We start from the raw sequence: 20,310 nt of genomic DNA on the forward strand, positions 1-20,310 counted from the left end.
GGTCTGAGAGAGACAGGAGTCTCAGGTCTTATCCCACCTCCAATCTTCTCCTAGATGGGTGACCCTAGACAAATTCAACTTGTGCTAGGAAGAGGAGCCTCACAAGACCTCTTCTTTTACAGATAAACTTCATCGAGTGACTTGTCCACAGTCACCATGAACCTCTCCGTGACTCTCGTCCCTCAGTTTTTGGGGAAACGGAGAAAGAACAATCACATTTGGTATCTCAGGATGTTATAGGTCAAATGAGATAAATATTTAAGGATTTGGCAAAGTTTAAAGCTCTAAAATATGAGGCAGTGACAGCTTTGTCAACTCAGCTGCATCTTCTCTTCATGCAGCTTGTGCTGTCCTATGTTTATTGCTATCGACTTTCTCTGTTTCCAGCCTCCTCTCCTGTTTACTCGAGACATACTGAATTCTGACTAAGTCCTACAAGGAATTAACTCCATCTTCAGTTTAAAGTTCTTGACAAACTTAAGGAGTCTACCCTCTCTCAAGCAACCATCCAACCCACTTATGTTCAATGAGGCTAGATCGAAAATCGTCTCCTGCTGAGCACTTGTGTGGCAGGTGAAAACCCATTCTGTGAATTAACCAGTATGTTTCTTAAAGCCTCTGCTGGCAGCCGACATCTGAATTAAGGCTGCTGCTTCTGTACTTCTGTAGCCTGCACTCTCACCATCATAGCACATTATGCTGCACTTGTCAGTCTCCTTGCTGTAACCCCGACTAGACTGAAGCTCACTGAGGGCAGAGGCAGGATCCTTGGCACTACTGACATTTGGCCCAGAAAATTCTTTGTTGCGGGGGCTTCCTGTGCTGTGCATTTTAGGATGTTGAGCAGCATCCCTGGCTTCTACCCGTTAGATGCCAGTATAACACCCTCATCCCCACCCTCACTTGTGACAGCAGCTGACAAAAAGAAGCCTCCAAATATTGCCAAATGTCCCCTCAGAGGCAAAAATCACCCTTGGTTTAAATCCTCTGTGCAGAGTGCCGTTTTCATACAGAGCACTCTTAATACTTGTAGGAGAATGCATAGGTTGATGGAAACAAAATGCTCCAATGTACAAGCTGCAGAAAAGTCAAGCTATTTTAGTTTTACTGCCTTCCGTAATGCCTGGCATACAGCAGGTGCTCCACAAATACTTGTGGGGTGAACAAATGTTTAATGATTGTAAATGGCTTCCTGTACCCCTGGTAAAATTTTTCCCCTCAAGCGGGCCCAGGTGAGGTGGTGAGGAACTGTCAATGCTAGGGAGAGAAAATTTTAAAAAGAACGACAAAATCTCTTAGCTATGGGATTAGGGACCAGAAACATCACCTTGCAGAAAGGTAGGGGCTGTACCCAGACCATTAGCTCTCCATATAATTCTAGCCCTTGGGGCAGAAATCAAATTATTTGCACTGGTAATATTTAAATCATCTACCAGTGTTCCTGGATCCTTTAATGCACAACTCTGATAGAGCTGTGAAGCACCAGGAGGGTTGCAGGACATCCAGAAGGTCAGACATTGAGTCATTAGTGTCATTGCTGGGAATTGAGCCTGCGCCTTCCTGATTCTCTGTACAGTGCTTGATTACACTGATTATTATGGATGCAAATTAAGACTTATCACTATTGTGAAATAACAATGCAGGTTAATGATATTCTTTATTGCCATACTAACATTTCTTTTTTCTAGAGAGGAAAATTAGAGGCATGAAACCAATTAAGCCATCTTTCTTTCTTTTGAAGCTTTTTTAGTTTTTCTAAAGGATGATTCTTTCTGTGGCTCACTGCTTAACAGTGCAAACTCCTTTTTTGTTTCCTAGGTCTTACTGAGATAGATGCTAATATTGGTGCTGCCCACTGTCCCCCTACAAATTGAAAATGACTATGCTAATACATTATCTCAAAAAGGGCAGTCATAAATAGGAAGAGCAAATTATTTTGAAATGAATATTCAACAGACATTCTCCTGAAGAGGTTAGGCATTGCTGGAAATGCCTCCCTTGAAAATCTTTGTTTCCAAGATTGCCCTTTCCTGGACACGACTGTAGGATGGCTCCCTTCCCTGGATTGAAATGGTGGCTCCAGAATACAATGGCAGACTAATTTATGTGTTCCCCAAACTTTAAATAGTTTTCTTTTACTCCCAGGTCTACAAAATATCTGCCACAGAAAACTTTCACATAGAAGGATGTCATGTCACATGTATATTGTTAATGTAACTATGGTAACCAAAAAATGCCACCAGTGTGTCTGTTTCATACACAAATGAGGGGACAGCTGTGGAGTCCACATGTCTGCCAGTGGTATAATAGATGTGAGCTAGGACAGCCTGGGTTGGAAAATTACAACTCATTTATATTAATCAGAGCTTTCAAATAACACTCCAACCTCTGAGCAATAAAGAGTATAAATGGAAGGCAATAAGCCACTCTAAAAGCAGTTTTCACTCCACAAATTTTAAAACTAAGTGTCTTAGGCAGATACAGCAGCATCTTCAGAGGGTACTCTGAAGTCAGAGTAGACAGGACCTTGCGAATGTATTATTCCAAGTTCACCCCTAGCTTCTTCGCATCTCAGGGATGATCCTCAGTTCATTAGGTACAATGGTTCCATATAAGTTAAATGTTTATGTTAATTGTGGTACTGGAGGCATGGCTTACATAAACCTTCTAGTAATCTCACGGATTATGGCAGTTAGTCCTTCCAGCCTCATTCTCCCAACTCGATTATGTTATACATGACAAAATTGAAGGTTGGTATGGAGTTTAGCAACTGATCCAAGATCATCCAGCTATGACTGGATAATAGCTTGCTAACCAACCAATCAACTGATAAAATTGTTAATAACTCCCGACATTTGCCTAGAGCTTTGAAAACATTCAAAAAGTAAAAAATATAATAGTAGTAAAGCTTGCATATTCTTTTAAAAAACTAACATAAAATGGTATGTATTTTAATTATTGGATAATATGCTTAACAGTTCTACAGGGTGCCCATAAAGTCTGGAAACATTTATCATTTTAAAATGGATTATAATGCAATGTCAATAAACCATTTATCATGCATTTATCTATGTTTCAAAAGTTGGGAGGCTACATTCTGTAATAGATCTGTAAAGTAGGTGAATGCTAATATGCTAAAACAAGAAATTAAAAAGCAAACTTCACCTAAAAAGACTTCTAGAACAAATGGATCCCTTGGTCACTAAAGTATTGAATTTTACAGATAGGGTTTAACTTTTATCTCTATTCTGTACTTTGAGCCAAAACAAGAGAGAATAAATGTTTTTCTGACTTCATCCATATAATTTCATCCTGAATTAAATATTAATCAAAGCTCTATTCATGAGTTAAAGATACTTTCATTGTTCCCAGAAACATATGATTCTAAATGATCATATGATTCTAAAATGGAATTTGCTTTATCTCCAGATTGGCTTAACCCAAAATAGATGTTCAGCATAATTTTTAAAAATTAAAAACAATATTTGAATAACCTGACATTAGTGCTGAAATGAATCATTCAGAGAACTATTATTTTGTAACTTAAAAATAAATTTTAAGTAAGCATTGTGCAAGTCTCGTAAAAATGGCATCTGCATCCTATAATTTACCATATTTTATTTATGACTTATGGCCTACTTATGGTAGTATAAAAAGCCCACCATTCTAATTATTTATCATCATTATTTATATTCCACTGGCTTAGGAAGTAGCAATATAATCCTGTAGAGACCGATTTTCTTTAGTACCTAGTATATTCCCGTGAGTGTCACTGCTTTAGAATATGTGGTAATGGCTCTAGCAGTTTAGGTCAAGAAGGTAGTCTTAGCACAGACTAATCAGAAAGAGATCAGTGGTTGAATTTTTCCTTGCTTTCCCGGAATTTCAGACATGAACCAGAGCTAGCTGAGGTTATTTTTTTGAACCACAGTCTGCAGTTGGATCTGGTCTTGAGATCCTTTATTTAGCAGATGATCCTTTTCTAATAATTAAACACTTCATTAGTTTTATTTACCAAGGAATGAGTTCTAATCTTTCCTTTCATTAGACTTGCAGAATAAAGATTACACAGGCAGGTTAATTGCCAAAGATAAGGTTTCACAAATGTGAGGGTCATTTTTAAGTTACCAGGTTTGAAAAATATCTAGATAACTTTACAACAAAATGGTTTATAGTCTAGAAATGTCAAGTTTATTTTAAGTTTCCCTTCAACTCTATCAGGAAGACAGAATCCGAGGTGTGAATGAAGAGTCAAATGAAGAGTTTATTACAATGATTTGTTACTTTCTGACTTCTATATAGCTCTAAGACAGAAAATGCAAACCCGGCTATAACATTTTCTTACTTAAATTTGATTCAATTCATTTTTCCCCTCCTGTGAAAATATTGCCTTATGTATAAAAGGCACTGAACCTGCAAAAATAACTTAAGGGAACATGTAAAATAGCAGACTAACATCTGTTGTCCACCCCTCCCCCCAAACACTGAGCCCTCCAAAACAATGTTGTCTTTTTTTTCTGGTGGGAGTTGCGGGGGGGTGTTGTATGTTAATGTCCCTTTCAGTGAATATATAGAATACTGGGGCAAATGCTGTTCCGTGAATAGGTTCTTTTTCCCTTCAACAGTGTTTGAGGTTGACAAAAGAAGAGGCCACTGGGGCTGGTTAGTCGTAGGTATTAATATAATCTCCTGCCTCACGTGCGGCCCACACTGCCTGCCTTTTGTTCAGCTGTCGCACAATGCCAAGAGGTGAACAGTGCAGTGTGGTCACTCAGCTAATGTTAGACACGGCAGAAAGGCCCTTGCTCCAGAGTCTATTGCACAACTACCTCCCTGTTCACTGTTCTGTGACCTGAAAACCACTCGGGTAACTAGGGTTGGGACAGTTGCATCACCTGCAGTTCTACAGTTTGGTGCCTTAAGAACCGAAATGACTTTGACTAGACAGTGGACATTCTCAGCTAGACAGTGGACATTCTCAGGAGATCTTCATGTCGGTCAACGACAACGATCTTCTACTATAATGAATAGCTCTGAAGATGAGGACCAAATTTGAGCAAGAGTCAAATTATTAAAAGAAAACTCGAAAAGTTGAGGGGTCAATTCAGAAATCACTTCAAGCCGCCAGAAGTGGGTTAAAGTTACTGTCTGCTTCACACAAACCTTTCCCTAACTAGCTCAGAATATCCAGCTAGAATACTGCACGAATATATACAGCCAGGTAAAGAGCAAGCAGCACTTTGAGCTTTCAATACAATAGCACTTAAAGAATTTGGCTCTTGAATAAAGGTGTCAGCAAGCCATGGAATTCCCAAACAGAAAAACTCACACTGCGTCTTTATTCTATTTTCTTAAGGTCTATTGTTAACTGAAGACTCCTTGTCTTTTCAAATTCCTTCATGTGAATGGATGAGGCCAGACATCTGCCAGGATCCGCTCACATTTGCATGCAAATCAGAGACTTCGGGACACATATGGCCCTGGAGCCAATAACACTTTTACTCTAGATTTATACTGATCAAAGTGCCTTCCTGAACTTTCCACTCCCCCAGCCCTAGCTTTTAAAAATGAAATAATGAGCATATTCCACTAATATTATTTAGACTGTCACGGCAAAACAAAACAAAACATGTTCTCTTTTAGAAAATCCTCCACACAAAAGCCCGAGTCGGCAGTACCTGTTCCCTCACCCAATTAGAATTCCACTTTTCCTTTACGATTTAGGTTTGGGAATGAAAATACTTACGGCGGGATGGGATTTAGACTCTTAGCCTTTGCCTGTGAGGTTCAAGTGCTTCAAAACCATTTGTACCCTGGCCAGTCATTCACTCACGGCCAGGTTCCGTTCTTGGCGTTGGGGCTACAGCGGTGAACACGGCAAGCAAGGTCCCCTTCTCCTGGATCTGGCATCCGGGCCGAATCGCCTGGTCCGCGTTTCCGCGCAGGCTCCCCTGGAACCGTCCCGGGACGAGCGGCCCTCCCGCTGCTGGACGTTCCCCCCTAGCCCCAGCTTGCCAGGCAGGGACTCCCTGGGCGGGAGGCGGGCGTCGCGGGAGGCGGGGAAGCGCCGAGTCGGCGGCTGCCCACACCCCCCTCCATGCAGCACAAAGGACACTCGCTGGCAAACTTTCCTTGCTTCTGACCCCGGCGAAGCCGGGAACTCAGCGCCAGCTCTGTTCCTGGCGGGGATGAGGCTTCCCTAACATTTCAGGCTCTCTGGCAAACGTCCTGAGGCTGCCACTCCTTCTGGACTCAAGGCTCACAGGCTGAGGTCTGTCCCCGCGTGGACCGCCGAGAGTTGGGTAGATTCTTCCCAACGCTCTGACTTCAATACTTTCAATGCCTTGTCAATTATGCCCCTTGCCCCTTTCTCTTACCAAGGCCACCGCCAAGACACCCTTTTTCTTTTCTCTCCCCATAACCCGTCACCTTCCTTTCCCTCCACTTGGCCCTCTTTCCAACTCCCTGGGCCCCCTTTCCGCGCTGTTCTCCAGCCCCAGCTGCCTTCCCCAGTTCACATCCTGGCAGCCCTCCTCCCTCCCAGTCCCCGGGCACCACCCTCCCCAGGTCGGCCCCTGAAATCCAGCAGGCTTGGCTCCAGTCACCGCCTTTTTTTGCCTATTTCTATCTGGCCTGCCTTCCCAACTATCGGTCTCCCACATCTTTTTTTTTTTTTTTGGCAAGGGTAACGGGGAAACAGGGCACTATATTCCCATTTCCCGACTTCGTCATTTTCCCCAGCTCCACGAGCCGCGCCCCCTCGTCCCCCTTAGGCCCGCTATCTTACCCTGAGGTTCCCCAGACCCTGTAGGGTCTCCCACGCCACCAAGTTTGCTTCGACTTCCCCCTCGCTGCCTCCCACACCTCCCGCCGCGGCGCGGCCGGCCAGGGCACTTACCCCGAGGCCCAGCTGGTGGGGGGTGTTGGGGTGCACACGGACCCGGCACCCACGGCGGCGGCGGCAGCAGCAGCAAAGGAGGAGAAAGACGAGGAGGAGGAGGACCAGCTGAGCGGCGCCTCCTTCCCAGCCCGCAGCGCGCACTGGCTCCTTGGGGGACCCCCGGCAGAGCACCAAGACTGGAGACTAGGCGGCGACACACGCAACAGCTGCTGCACGGGGCTGGGCTCAATCGGCTCTTAGAGGCCAGGGCAGGGGGAGGCAGGATTGGGAAGGAGGGTCGGAGAAGTGGGGTGCAGAGGGCGGGGCAGCAAGCGGCCGGGTCAAGAAGGCGCCCCAGGCGCCTAGGGATGCCGCCGCGCCGTGGCCGCCGCCCGGGCTGACGCCGCCGGCCCCTCTCTTCGCCAAGCGGGCGCTTGCAGCCGCGGGCGCCCGGGCCTCGCTTCGTTCCCCGGCTTGCTGCCGGCGCCCTCGGTGCGCCCCGCTTTGTGCTCCCCGCAGCCGGCGTGCACCTGGTGTAAGCAAAGGCGGTCAGCTGATGGGCCGCGCGCGGATTGGCTACTCCGCCGTCTCCTCCCCTCCCGCCCAAGCCTCTTCCCGGCCTCCCGCCCCCGCCCCCGCCCTCGGCGCAGCCCCGTGCTGGGCACCATCTGTAGACCGCCCAACAAAGGCACACAGCGCGGCGGGCCTCGGGTGGCCGGGCCGCCCTGCGCCGCCGCGGTCGCCGCTGCTGGGAGCAGCCGGCCGCCGCTTTTTGTCTAGGGGACAGCCGGCTGCGGCTGAGTAGGGAGGCGGGGCGCACTGCCGTTTCTTAGCAAAAGACAGACCAAAAGAAAATAAACGTCCGTGCTAGGAGGCCAGCTAGGCACAATGGGGCCACATCGCTTTGCAACGTAGAACTCGAGCTCGGGGGCTGAGGATCAGACACAGTTCGGCCTGGGGTTGTGAGAGCCAAGTTTCGGGGTGAAATCCGACCCTGCGTCTTAAAATACAGGGCGCGTCCTCGGGCTATGTGTGCGCGCCCCGGGGCGTCCTCCGCGGACCTGGCCCGGGCCGGTGTCCTTGCCGAGGGAAGGAGGATTCGGACGCTTAACTCAGTGGTGAAGCAGCTTCCCATTTGAGGAGGCTTTCCGAAAACGTTTCTGAAACTTTGAAATTACAGCTTTCTGATTTGTTAGGTGTGGAAGTTGTGTTTAAATCGGCGGCGGCGGACTGAGAAGGCAGTCTTAAGTGGAGGTGTCTCAGAGAAAGGGGAGGAGGGTGGGGAGGAAATGGGTCTTCGGAAACTGCACGTGAACCTGCGTCTCAACTTCAAAGTCGCCAGCCCGGAACAGGGCTCCAGAGAAGCCTTGGCACCCTTTACTGGGGGAATCAGCTTTAAGCGAAAGCATCATTAGCCCCTCAGTACTGAACAACTTCTGGCAAAGGAACGTGGTGACATTTAATTATGATGTCTAAACTTAGAACTTCTGGAGAATTGGGAAGGATACATTATTAGAGACTCATCCGTTGGATTCTTCAAAGCCACAGGATAAATTCAATGTCAGTAATCATATTCTTGATCCCTATAACATTTCTTGGCATCTTGCATAGGTCTCTGATAAATGTTTGATGTCTTTGTGTCTTCATACTTTGTTATCCTGAAACTGTGTCATGTAGATATAAATGGTCACAATTTGTCTTAAAAGGCTTTAGGAAAAGATGATATTAGCACTTGGGCTAGAAGGTCCTGCAGAGCAGAGGAAGAAAAAGGCCCACTGCTGTCTACAAATGAATAGGAAGATTTAAGATCTTTCAAAGCAAGTTGAGTCTAGACCCTCACCCAAGTTTTGTAACATGATTTTGTCTCTTTTCCCCCTTTTCATGCAGATTATCCATGGAGTTAGCATGCGGATAGCATGGAGTTTGTCTGATAGAAGATGGCCTGTGGTAGAAGTACAGAAATTGAATGGTCAGGGAAAGATAGAATGCAGGTTTCTTAGGGAGTCTCTATTTGGTTTCCAGCCTGCCTTCCTGGGAGTGGAAGAGAGATGAGGTTGTGCCCTTCGAGGAGGAGCTTTACAGAGATAGGTCTTGGAGGAGCAGTTGGAACAATTCATGATGGTGAGAGTTGCTCTCAGGAGGCCAAATCTAGAACAGCCTCCAGGTTTTGGAAGAGACTTCATGAGAAAGGTATGAGTCAGGGACCAAGGTATGAATTTTGAAACCAGGCCAACACTGCTTAGGTCCCAGCTGCAATTTATGAGCTGTGTGTCCCTAAGGGCAAGTCACTTTATCTCTTTAAGCGTTAGTTTCCTTGGCTCTAAAGTAGGGTTAATAACAGTACTTATCCCAAAGGATTGTGACAGTTAAGTGGGAGTAAACATGTAAAATGCTTAGGACAGGGCTTAGTATATAGTAAGCATTCAAAGACAGATGTAAACTCTAGGCATTATTAGGCAGGTATTGACGACTAAAACAAGACATCAATTCAGACAGGTGGGATAATGATTCCACATGTGACAGAATATTTCAAAGGCACTAGCTGCTCCAGTGGAGGAGATGGACTCTGTCTCCCCACTGTTCAATTCATTTCTTTTCAAATTAGCATATCATTTATTTAAACTAATTTCCCTCTTCCCCAAAGCAAGAGTGAGAAAGGCAACTTTTCCGATTTCTACTTGACCACTGCATGCATTTGGTTCCAGACAGAGAGAAGAGCATTATCATTAGGAAGAAATGTGTGTCAGGGATGGGGGAAGGAATTTGGGTGAGAGGATGGCGTTTGCTGTGGACAGAAGAGGACAAATGAGCATGACAAATATAAAAGAGTCTGAAATTGGTGTAATTATTAGAAATTTGCTGAATTGCCTGAATTGGTACTTGGTCCAAATTTTAGAAATTACCATTTTTTAACTCTTCAAAGGGGTTTCGGGACTGTCTTGTTAACTGACACTTAAAAGCTCCTTGTCATTGGGATGGATGAAGAGGAAACACGCAATCAATGAACCAGCATAACCAAGTCTCTTACTTGCTTCTTGCTTAAAGAGCTCAAATCCATCTGAATTACTCCTAGTGAGCTCACCCAGTCCTGGGATCCTGAATTTATTAGTTAGTAAAAAAGCACTTAATAGTTATTTATTAAGGTGTGGTAGAAGACCTTGGAATCTTTGAAGGAGAACGGAATTGGAGACAAGAGCCCAAGAGTTCCCAAGAGAACAAGGTCTTATAGTTGATGTAAAGAGTTCTTGCCCCTAGATTGGCTGTGCTGAGACACTACAAATCCCTCTGGATTCCCCCACCAGCCCCTTGAGGTTCTTTAGCTTTGGTTGGAAGGAACATTTTAATTGGTATTAGCCTAATTGTACTGATCTATGTGGTAAATGAGGAAAGAAAAGAAAGATGAAACTTCAGAAGATAATCATATTTGAATAATCTTTAGAAGAGCATCTGTATTTTGAAAAGAAAATTAGCATATGCCACTTAAAACTGCAATTTTTCAAAGTCGAAAATATGTCTCCCTCTAATTGAAATATTAATAGAGTACCGGTAGTCAGAGTTCTTTCCAATTTCTGAACTAAAATTATAGTTTTAAAACAACCACCACCAAGCTCTTAGAGGGTGATGACTGCAGCTTAAAATTATGTGACTATTGTGATCATTGTTAACTTTCATACCAAATGTATTGTTTCTCTAAGAATTTTTGACAATGAGTGGGTTTACTACATATACGTAGTTCCTGTTCTTCTAGGGTTTTGTTTGTTTGTTTGTTTACTGCATATGAAACATCCCAACACAAAAAAGGGATTAATTGAGGTTTCTGTAATTAAAACTAGTTTTTGCATTTAAGCTTAAAAATTTGACATAGAACTAAGGTGACCAACCATCTTAGTTTGCCTGGGAATCTCCAGGTTTTAGTCCTAAAAATCTCAACATCTCAGCTAACACATTAGTCTTGGATAAAGCAAGAAGGTGGGTGGTTCTAAATAGAACTAACATTAATAGGTTTATGGTGCTGTTACAATTTTAGTTGAGTTGCAACTTTGCAGATATACCAAATAATGTTTTATTCCTGACTGAATAAAGGGTCCTGTTTCCAATTGTAGAACTTAGTTGTTGCAGAGATATTGACAGTCATTGTATTGGTTCGTTTTCATACTGTTATGAAGAAATACCCAAGACTGGGTAATTTATAAAGAAAAAGAGGTTTAATGGACTCATAGTTCCCATGGCTAGGGAGGCCTCACAATCATGGCAGAAGGCAAAGGAGGAACAAAGGCACATCTTACATGGCAGCAGGCAAGAGACCATGTGCAGGAGAACCGCCCCTTATAAAACCATCAGATCTTGAGACTTATTCACTATCATGAGAACAGCACGGGAAAAACTCACCCTTATGATTCAATTACTTCCCACTGGGTCCCTCCCACGACATGTGGGGATTATAGGAGCTACAATTCAAGATGAGATTTGGGTGGGGACACAGCCAAACCGTATCAGTCATCAAATCCAACTTCTTTATTTTGTAGATAAAGAAACTAAGCCCTAGAAGAGGAACTCTGCCAGTCTATTTACAAAGCCTACACTGAAAGCTAGACCATATACTCTTTGGAGGGGGATGATGTGACCAGCTCTTAGCCCAGGGCCTATACCATGTAATAGGTACTCAAATTTTTTAAAATAAATGAATCAATAAGTGAATGTCTTTATGTAATTGGGTCACATTATTTCATGAGTATTTTCTTCATATCATTAAAAAGTCTTTGAAGCTATAATGCTTAATAGCTGCGTAATTCTACCAACTTTTTGTTGGTGGGAAATAAGGACTTTCTCAATTATTTGTTATCACATATAATAAACAAACTTGTTTAAAATGCTATTTTGGTTATTGAGCTATAGATATAAATTACACTTTGGATTATCAGGTCAACATATTCAACTTTATCTATTTCCTTACTGTTTACCTTTAGCCAGCCAAACATTATTAAAAAATAAAAATATTTGTTTGCTTTTGTAAAGATTTCAGTTGATAGAATTTTATAATTTTCTTTGTTTTTAATTATTTGCTCTCCATTCTGATTTCTCTTTTGTCTGTATAAAAATAGTTAACATAAACTAAGAACTAACTCTTTGTCATTACATTACATCTAGTAGTTTTTTTTTTTTTAATTGAGAGAGGCAGTCTAGTGCAACAATTAAGAGCCAGAGCTCTTGATTTGGGGTCCCTAGATTTACATTCCAGCCCAACACACTGTGTGAATTTGAACAATTTACTTAAGCTCTCTGTGCCTGTAATAGTATCTGTATCGTGGAGTTTTGTGAGGCTTAAAGAGGTGCGTATGCAGCATACCTATGTAACAAACCTGCACATATACCCCTGGAGTCTAAAATAAAAGTTGCAAGAATAACAATAAAAAAGATGCTCAACATCACTAATCATTAGGGAAGTGCAAATCAAAACTACAATGAAATACTACCTCATACCCATTGGGATGGCTATTATACAAAACAAAACAAAAAACACCAGTGCTGGCGAGAATGTGGAGAAATTGGAACCTGATATGGTTTGGATTGGTGTACCCACCCAAATCTCATGTCGAATTGTAATCCCTAATGTTGGAGATGGGGCCTGGTGGGAGGTGATTGGATCATGGTAGTGGATCCTTCATGAATGGTTTAGCACCATCTCCCTAGAGCTGTTCTTGTGATAGAGTTCTCATGAGGTCTGGTTGTTTAAAAGTGTGTAGCACCTCCCCCATCTCTTTCTTCCTCCTTCTCTGGCTATGTAAGACATGCCTGCTTCCTCTTCGCCTTCTGCCATGATTGAAAGTTTCTTGAGGCCTCCCCAGCCATGCTTCCTGTACAACCTGCAGAACTGTGAGCCAATTCAACCTCTTTTCTTTATACATTTCTCATTCTCTGGTATTTGTTTACAGTAGTGTGAAAACAGAATAATACAGAATGCTTGTGCACTGTGGGTGGGACTATAAAATGATACAGCCACAGTAGAAAACAGTATGGGAGTTCCTCAGAAAATTAAAACTCAAATTACCATATGACCCAGCAATGTTACCTCTGACTATGTGCCCGAAAGAACTGAAAGCAAGGTCTCAAAGAATTATTTGTACACCCACATGCATAAGAGCATTATTCACAATAACTAAAACATGGAAGCAACCCAAATATCTATTGAGGGATGACTATGTAAACGAAATGTGATATATACATATGTATTAGTCTGTTTTCATGCTGCCGATAAAGACATACCTGAGACTGGGTAATTTATAAAGAAAAAGAGGTTTAATGGACTCACAGTTCCACGTGACTGGGGAGACCTCATAATCATGGCGGAAAGTGAAAGGCACGTCTTACATGGCAGCAGACAAGAGAGAATTGAGAGCCAAGTGAAAGGGGTTTCCCCTTATAAAACCATCAGATCTCGTGAGACTTGTTCACTACCATGAGAACAGTATGGGGGAACTGCCCCCATGATTCAATTATCTCCCACAGGATCCCTCCCACAACATATGGGAATTATGGGACCTACAATTCAAGATGAGATTTGGGTGGGAACACAGCCACACCATATCAACATACAATGGAATATTATTCAACTTTAAAAAGGAAATAAGTTCTGACATACCCTACAACATGAATATGAAATGAGGACATTGTATTAAATGGAGTAAGTCAGTTACAAAAAGACAAATACTGTATTATTGCACTTATATGAGATACTTAAAGTTGTCAAAATCATACAGAAAGTAGAATAGTGGTTGCCAGGGCATGCAGAGATCAGGGAATGTGGAGTTATTTAATAGGTGTAGAGTTTCAGTTTTATAAGATGAAAAGAGTTATGGAGATGGCCAGTAGGGATGGTTGCATAACATTAGGAAAGTGCTTAGTAACACTGAACTGTACACTTAAAATGGTTAAGATGGTAAATTTTATGTTTGTATATTCTATCACAAGGAAAAAAAAGAAGTGTGTATGTGCCTTGCACATAGCAAGCACTCACTAACATTAATGTATTAGTTAATATAATGGTCACTGAGAACAAATAAACCAAAGACCATCAGTGGCTTAAATAAGGCAAGTTTATTTCATACTCAAGTAACAGAGTATGTTTCTGGCCAGGTAGCCTCTACCTAGTCATTCCAAGCCCAGGTGACTTCCATTTTTTGCTTCTTCCTCCTCTATGGCTATAGACATTTTTTTCATTCACACAGAGTGTAGAGAAAGAATGAGAATAAAGGATCACCCGGGAACATTCAATGGGCCAGCCTAAGAAATGGCTCATATTATTATTGGTGAGAACCCAGTTACATAGCTATGTCTAATAGCAAGGGAAGCAGAGGGATGTAGGCTAAGTATGTGCCTAGAAAGTAGACGGAGAAATTGTGCAACATATTTCAATCTGTATTAGCAATATAGCAACATAGATTAGAAACACAATCATCTCTCCTACTGTTGGCTATTATCTTACTTAGTCCTCATAACAAGTCTGGTAAGGTAAGAGAGAAAATGACTAGTTCAGGGACATCCTGCAAGTAGGAGGGCATCATTATAGCAAACAAAATGTGTATAGAACAGCTACTGGAGCAGTGCTTTCCAGTTCTCTGTTCAGTTTAAAACTATTCTTGGTTGATTGCTAACCTAATTACCATCAACACAGTGCCTTCTTGAAGTTCCCAGAGACTTCAAGCAGGGAAAGGAAGACTGTCAGCTGCCTCGCCGGCAGCTCGTACTTCTTATTCTTCCAGTAACATCTTTCTTCTTTCAGTTACCATAAAACTTTAAGGAAGTTCAGAATTGTTCCTCATAAGAAAGTGCTTAGAGACTCCTGCACTAGAATTCAATGCCCCTATTATCATAAATTTAATATCCACACTTACTTTTAGTCCTAGGGGCCTATGAGGCTATAAAAGAAAGATTGGCAGATAGAGTAGACACAATCGGCTTATACACATTTTGCGGAAACACTGAAGCCCACAGAATTTCCTCTACATTTCATTTAGTACCTTCTTCTGTCAGGTTTGTCTCCATTTTGCCTGCACTTCATTTTATTTTTATAATAGAGAACTCTCATACTTGTTATCTCTGAGTATGTTAACAGTCTCTTTTGAGTAAAACATTGCCCATATTGCATTTTCATGGATAACTAAGTATTCACCTACTGGACCAATCATCTGTTGAAATCCATATTTTCTTGAATTCAGTTCACATTGTACTCTTGAGTCTGTATCACTTTGCTCAAACTTTGCATCATATCCAAGCTATCTTTTGGAAAGGAGACTGAGTTTTTGAGTTTTGTAGCTTTGGAGAAAGAAGGCTGCAGATGCATATGTGATGTATGAATGGTTACTTATCTAGTTACTAGAAGCAAGGTCATATTGTAATTCAATTCAGTAAGGACCAGAGGGTTTTGGAGCTATAAAGAGCCTTATGGATGATCTGGCTCAACCCTTTCATTTTATAGATGAACAAACTGAAGTCTCAAGAAGGCCAACACTTCCATGTACTTCAGAGCATCTGGGAAATTTGACTGGATTTAAATCCTTATCCAAGGTCCCACTGCTGGTTAATAGGAGAGCTGGGCTAAAATCTAGTTTTCTTGATTTTTCTCTTCTATTAGTGTAACTTTAATTAGGATCCTCAGGCCTCCCTGAAGTTCATGGGATTTACTCTTAAGAGTCTGTGACTTTGCTATGTATGAACCCCAAATCACGGATAACAAAAGCAAAAGTATATGAATAGGATTACATCAAACTAAAAAACTTTTGCACAGCCAAGGAAACAATCAACAGAGTGAATAAACAGCCTACAGAATGGGGTGACATATTTGTCTCATACACACCATACATCTGACAATGGGTTAATATCCAAAATATATAAATAAACAGTTCAATAGTAAGAAAATAACCTGATTACAAAATGAGCAAAATATCTGAATAGACATTTCTCAAAAGAATATGTACAAGTGGCCAACAGGTATATGTAGATTTAAAAAAAAATGCTCAAAATCACAAATTATCAGAGAAATGCAAATCAAAACCACAATGAGCTATCACTTCACACCTGTTACAGTAGTTATTATCAAAAGATGAAAGATAAATTTTGGCAAGGATGTGTAGAAAAGAGAACACTTACCCACTGCTGTATAAGTTGGTTCAGAATTGACTATCCAAATATGTTAATTGTGCTGTCTCTTTATCTCTCTATGTATGTATGTATATATATATGTATGTATGTATATATATGTATGTATATATATGTATGTATGTATATATGTATGTATATATGTATGTATGTATATATATGTATGTATATATGTATGTATATATGTGTGTATATATGTATGTATATATGTGTGCGTACATATGTATGTATATATGTGTGTATATATGTATGCATATATATGTGTATATATGTATGTATGTGTATATATATGTATGTATGTGTGTATATATATGTGTATATATATGTGTATATATACACATATATATACACATATATATATATATTTGGAGAGAGAGAGCTCTGAACCAAAGTCAGAAGATTTGAGTGTGTCACTTGCCAGCCATGTCTCTCTCTCTCTATATATATATATATTATATATATACCTATATATAATATATATATACATATATACACATACATATATATATATATATATATATATATATATATATATATATGGAGAGAGAGAGCTCTGAACTAAAGTCAGAAGATTTGAGTGTGTCACTTACCAGCCGCGTACCTCTCAATGTGCCATTGACAGTCTGTCAGCTTTCACACGCTCCCTGAGAAGTCATAGTAAAAACATCCATCTGGCCTTCCTCCTCGGTTTCCAGATCAAATCCAACTGTTCAGGGAAGTACTTTGCAAATGGCGGGATGTGTAGACCATTTTATCGTGATGCTGGGATAGTGGAAGGCTCTGTGAGTGGTGGGCTTCCAGAATGGGGTTCCCACAGACTGTGGCAGCCTGTGCCATGTGGATGATGTCTAGTGTAGAATTATACCAGCCAACTGCACCTGCTCCCTTTCACTTCAGTGCCTGAGAAGAAAACAGAACTGCCAGCAGACCATGGGACAAACGACTAAATGCCCTCCAGACAGTTCAGAGTCCTCTGCCTCTCAGACTTCAGTTCTTCCTGAAGGAATCTGGGTCCGGAAAGCAGGAAGCAATTTGCTGTGGAATTATTTCCATCACAGGTAAGTTTTAGTTTCAATAATAATAGTAATAATAATGGCTAATTAAGTATGAACTGTGTGCTAGGCATGGTGCAATTTCTGCTTGAATTATATGCAATTCTTAGAATAATCCCTTGAGACAGTTAGATGTTATTATTACTGTCATTTTTTTCAGATGAGGCCACTGAGACCTTAATGAAGTTAGATCATGTGCCCTGGATCACCAATCTGATACCAGAGCTCATGCTCTCAACTCTGATGTGATCTATAGTCCCGGATTCTATCTATGCCATAATACTAGAATCTGAAAGGCCTGCACTGTTTTGAACATATCAACACTGATACTATGTCTACTGGGGGAAAAGATTCTAAATTCAAAAAACAAAATGGATTGAAGTAGTGTCCAAGGAGCTGTCCCCAGATACATTAATTCTTTCTAAAATGAGGAACATGAGGACTACTGCTCACATTTTATTAGAATAACAGTCACATTCACAAAGTAATGTTGGAAAGTGAACAGTAGGGGATTTAAAAATGTTTGATATGTAAAAGGTAATGAAATTTCTGTTTATGACTCTGGAGCTTTCTGACTGGGGCGCGTGGAAGGCCAGCCATGGACCACGTGGTTGATTCTTTTTTTTTTTTCTTTTTTTTTTTTGAGACAGAATCTCTCTCTGTTGCCCAGGCTGGAGTGCAGTGGCATGATCTCGGCTCACTGCAAGCTCCACCTCCCGAGTTCACGCCATCCTCCTGCCTCAGCCTCCTGAGTAGTTGGGACTACAGGCGCCCACCACCACGCCCAGCTAATTTTTTTTTTTTTTTTGTATTTTCAGTAGAGACAGGGTTTCACTGTGTTAGCCAGGATGGTCTCAATCTCCTGACCTCGTGATCTGCCCGCCTTGGCCTCCCAAAGTGCTGGGATTACAGGCGTGAGCCACCGCACCCGGCCCACCACGTGGTTGATTCTTAAGGGCAGGGCAGTTATATGGGATGTGGCTTGCCAGTTCACTTCCTGGAATGTTTCCTGGTGAGCCTCTGGTGAGAACTGGATTCTAGACTCAATCTTACCACTCATCACTTTCCATCTCTGACCCTCTATGTTCTTTATGTGTAGAATGAGACCACTGAAAGTATCTGTGATATTCATAGTTTCTTTTCCCCCAGAACTTTTAGGTTAAATTAAATCATAAGAAAACACCATATCAGGCCAGTCATGGTGGCTCATGCCTATAATCTCAGCACTTTGGGAGACCAAGGCAGGTGGATAACTTGAGGTCAGGAGTTCAAGACTTGCCTGGCCAACATGGTGGAACCTTGTCTCTACTTAAAAATACAAAAAGTAGCTGAGCATGGTGGTATGTGCCTGTAATCCCAGCTACTGGGGTCACTGAGGCAGGAGAATCGCTTTGATCTGAGAGGCAGAGATTGCAGTGAGCTGAGATGGTGCCTCTGTACTCCAGCTTGGGCAAGAGAATGAGACCCCATCTCAAAAAATTTAAAAAGGGAAAAGAAAGAGAGAAAAACCATTTCAAGACATAACAGCAAATGTATCCAGGCTCTTGGTCACAACAACCAAATCTACTCTAGCTAATTGGGCACGAAGATATTTACTAAAAGGTGCCAGTTAGCCTACAGGGTCTCTGGAAGGGCTGGAGAACATGGATGGTCTCCGGGAATAAGCCTCCAGAGAAAACCCCCTGACATCCCATGTGCCTCTTCTGCTGGAATCAATGTTGTCATTCGATACCTATCCCACTATGGTCTGGTCTGGTCAGAAACTCTGCACACCTCTCCCAAATGATACTGCCATTGTCCTTGCCAGAAGATCTAAGCCCCTAGCCATAGCTGTCTTTTTATGTAGCTCACGGTGCCTCTGTGCTGCTTGACCAAACCTAGGCCCAGTGCCGAACAGGAAGCCAGCTAGAAGCCAGGACTTGGTGCTGGTTGGGCCAACTCGCTGTTCCTGCCATCTGCACTCATTGAAGGTGGCCAGAGCAGGAGCCCCTATTCGACTTTCTCTTGTCACTGTTACTTGGGGTTGATGGTGCCTTGTTGGCTGGTCATGCACTGAACAGGTCTCCAAAGCTCTGCACATCAAAGTCAGATAATGACCAAACTAGATTGTTTTTAAGATTCTACTGCTAAAATTCCTTGATTCTATGTTTTCCAAGGTTAAACTAAAGTAGAGGTGTTTAAACAAGTACTTTCCTGTAGGTCTTGGCTAATTCCAATAAATTCTCTGTAATTATCAGTAATTAAGAACATTATACCCAAGGAGTATGGCTTTGTCTACATTTACATTTTAGTTGATTTCTTCAATAGGTATATCAATACAACATTACCCAATTCACATAAAAGGAAAGGGAGGCTAAGGGAGGAAAAAGGGGAACATTCGACAAAAGTCTTCTATGGGATTTCTTTCCAGAAGAGTAGATTTGGAGTTTTTCAAGAGAAGCATTTTTAAGTTGAGAGTACTTGCAGATAGGAAAACTGCCTGCAGTGTTTAGTACAAGTTCAAATTTATAAGCCCCTAGCACAAAGCTCCAAAAGTCCAAAGAAGGAGTGGGCAAACTTAAGCTACCTTAAATTATGCAGAGGTCTGTTTATATAATGTTTGGCTCTCTAAAGTCTCTCAATGATCAGAAAATAACTGTTATCAAGGTACCCCAAAGACATCAGATATCGATGAGGTGCCATCTTATTAGGCATAATATGTCCATCACTGTATGATAACTTGGGATACACCATGTCATTTTGCCTAAGAGCTTGGGCTCTGGATTTATTCCCTTGACTTTTGGAAGCATTAGTTAACTTATCCATTAGATGGGAATAATAATAGTAACTGCATCACATTGCAAGGATTAAATAGGACAATGTATGTTAAATTATTAGCACACTGCTTGAGACAATAGATGTTTTGTCTAATGCAGTCATTGGAGCACCTACCCTAGCCTTTGGATCTTTGGGGGCCCAGACAGGGCCTAAATGGTATTAGCAGCTGAGCAGTGATTTGGGGAGGCTGCTGCTGGGGAGGGGAAAAGCAAGAGATGTAATATTCATAAATGTGCCATCAACCCACAAGTCCTCCATCATCACCAAGACATAGGGACAAAGTCTCCCTCTGAGTCTCCCTTAGCTCTTAAAGATTACCCTTGATGTTTATTATTGTATTAGTCTCTTTTCATGCTGCTGACAAAGACATACCCAAGATTGGGCAATTTACAAAAGAAAGAGGTT

The 20,310-nt window shown here is 41.9% G+C and overlaps 1 protein-coding gene across 2 annotated transcripts in view; it reads right to left on the reverse strand.

Moving 5' to 3' along the window:
- Positions 1-7,392, reverse strand: part of LRRN1 (leucine rich repeat neuronal 1) — a 50,006-nt gene extending 42,614 nt beyond the window's left edge. The window contains exon 1 of one of the 2 annotated variants that reach the window (XM_004091765.3): positions 5,747-6,664. The gene's annotated coding sequence lies outside the window, so the exon portion shown is untranslated. Of the gene's footprint in view, positions 1-5,746; positions 6,665-6,898 lie in introns of those variants that run through there. The other variant, XM_003264917.4, reaches the window with a different exon arrangement.
- Between the last annotated feature and the right edge of the window lie 12,918 nt (positions 7,393-20,310).

Source organism: Nomascus leucogenys, chromosome 21 (assembly GCF_006542625.1).
Source record: "Nomascus leucogenys isolate Asia chromosome 21, Asia_NLE_v1, whole genome shotgun sequence".
NCBI lineage: Eukaryota > Metazoa > Chordata > Mammalia > Primates > Hylobatidae > Nomascus > Nomascus leucogenys.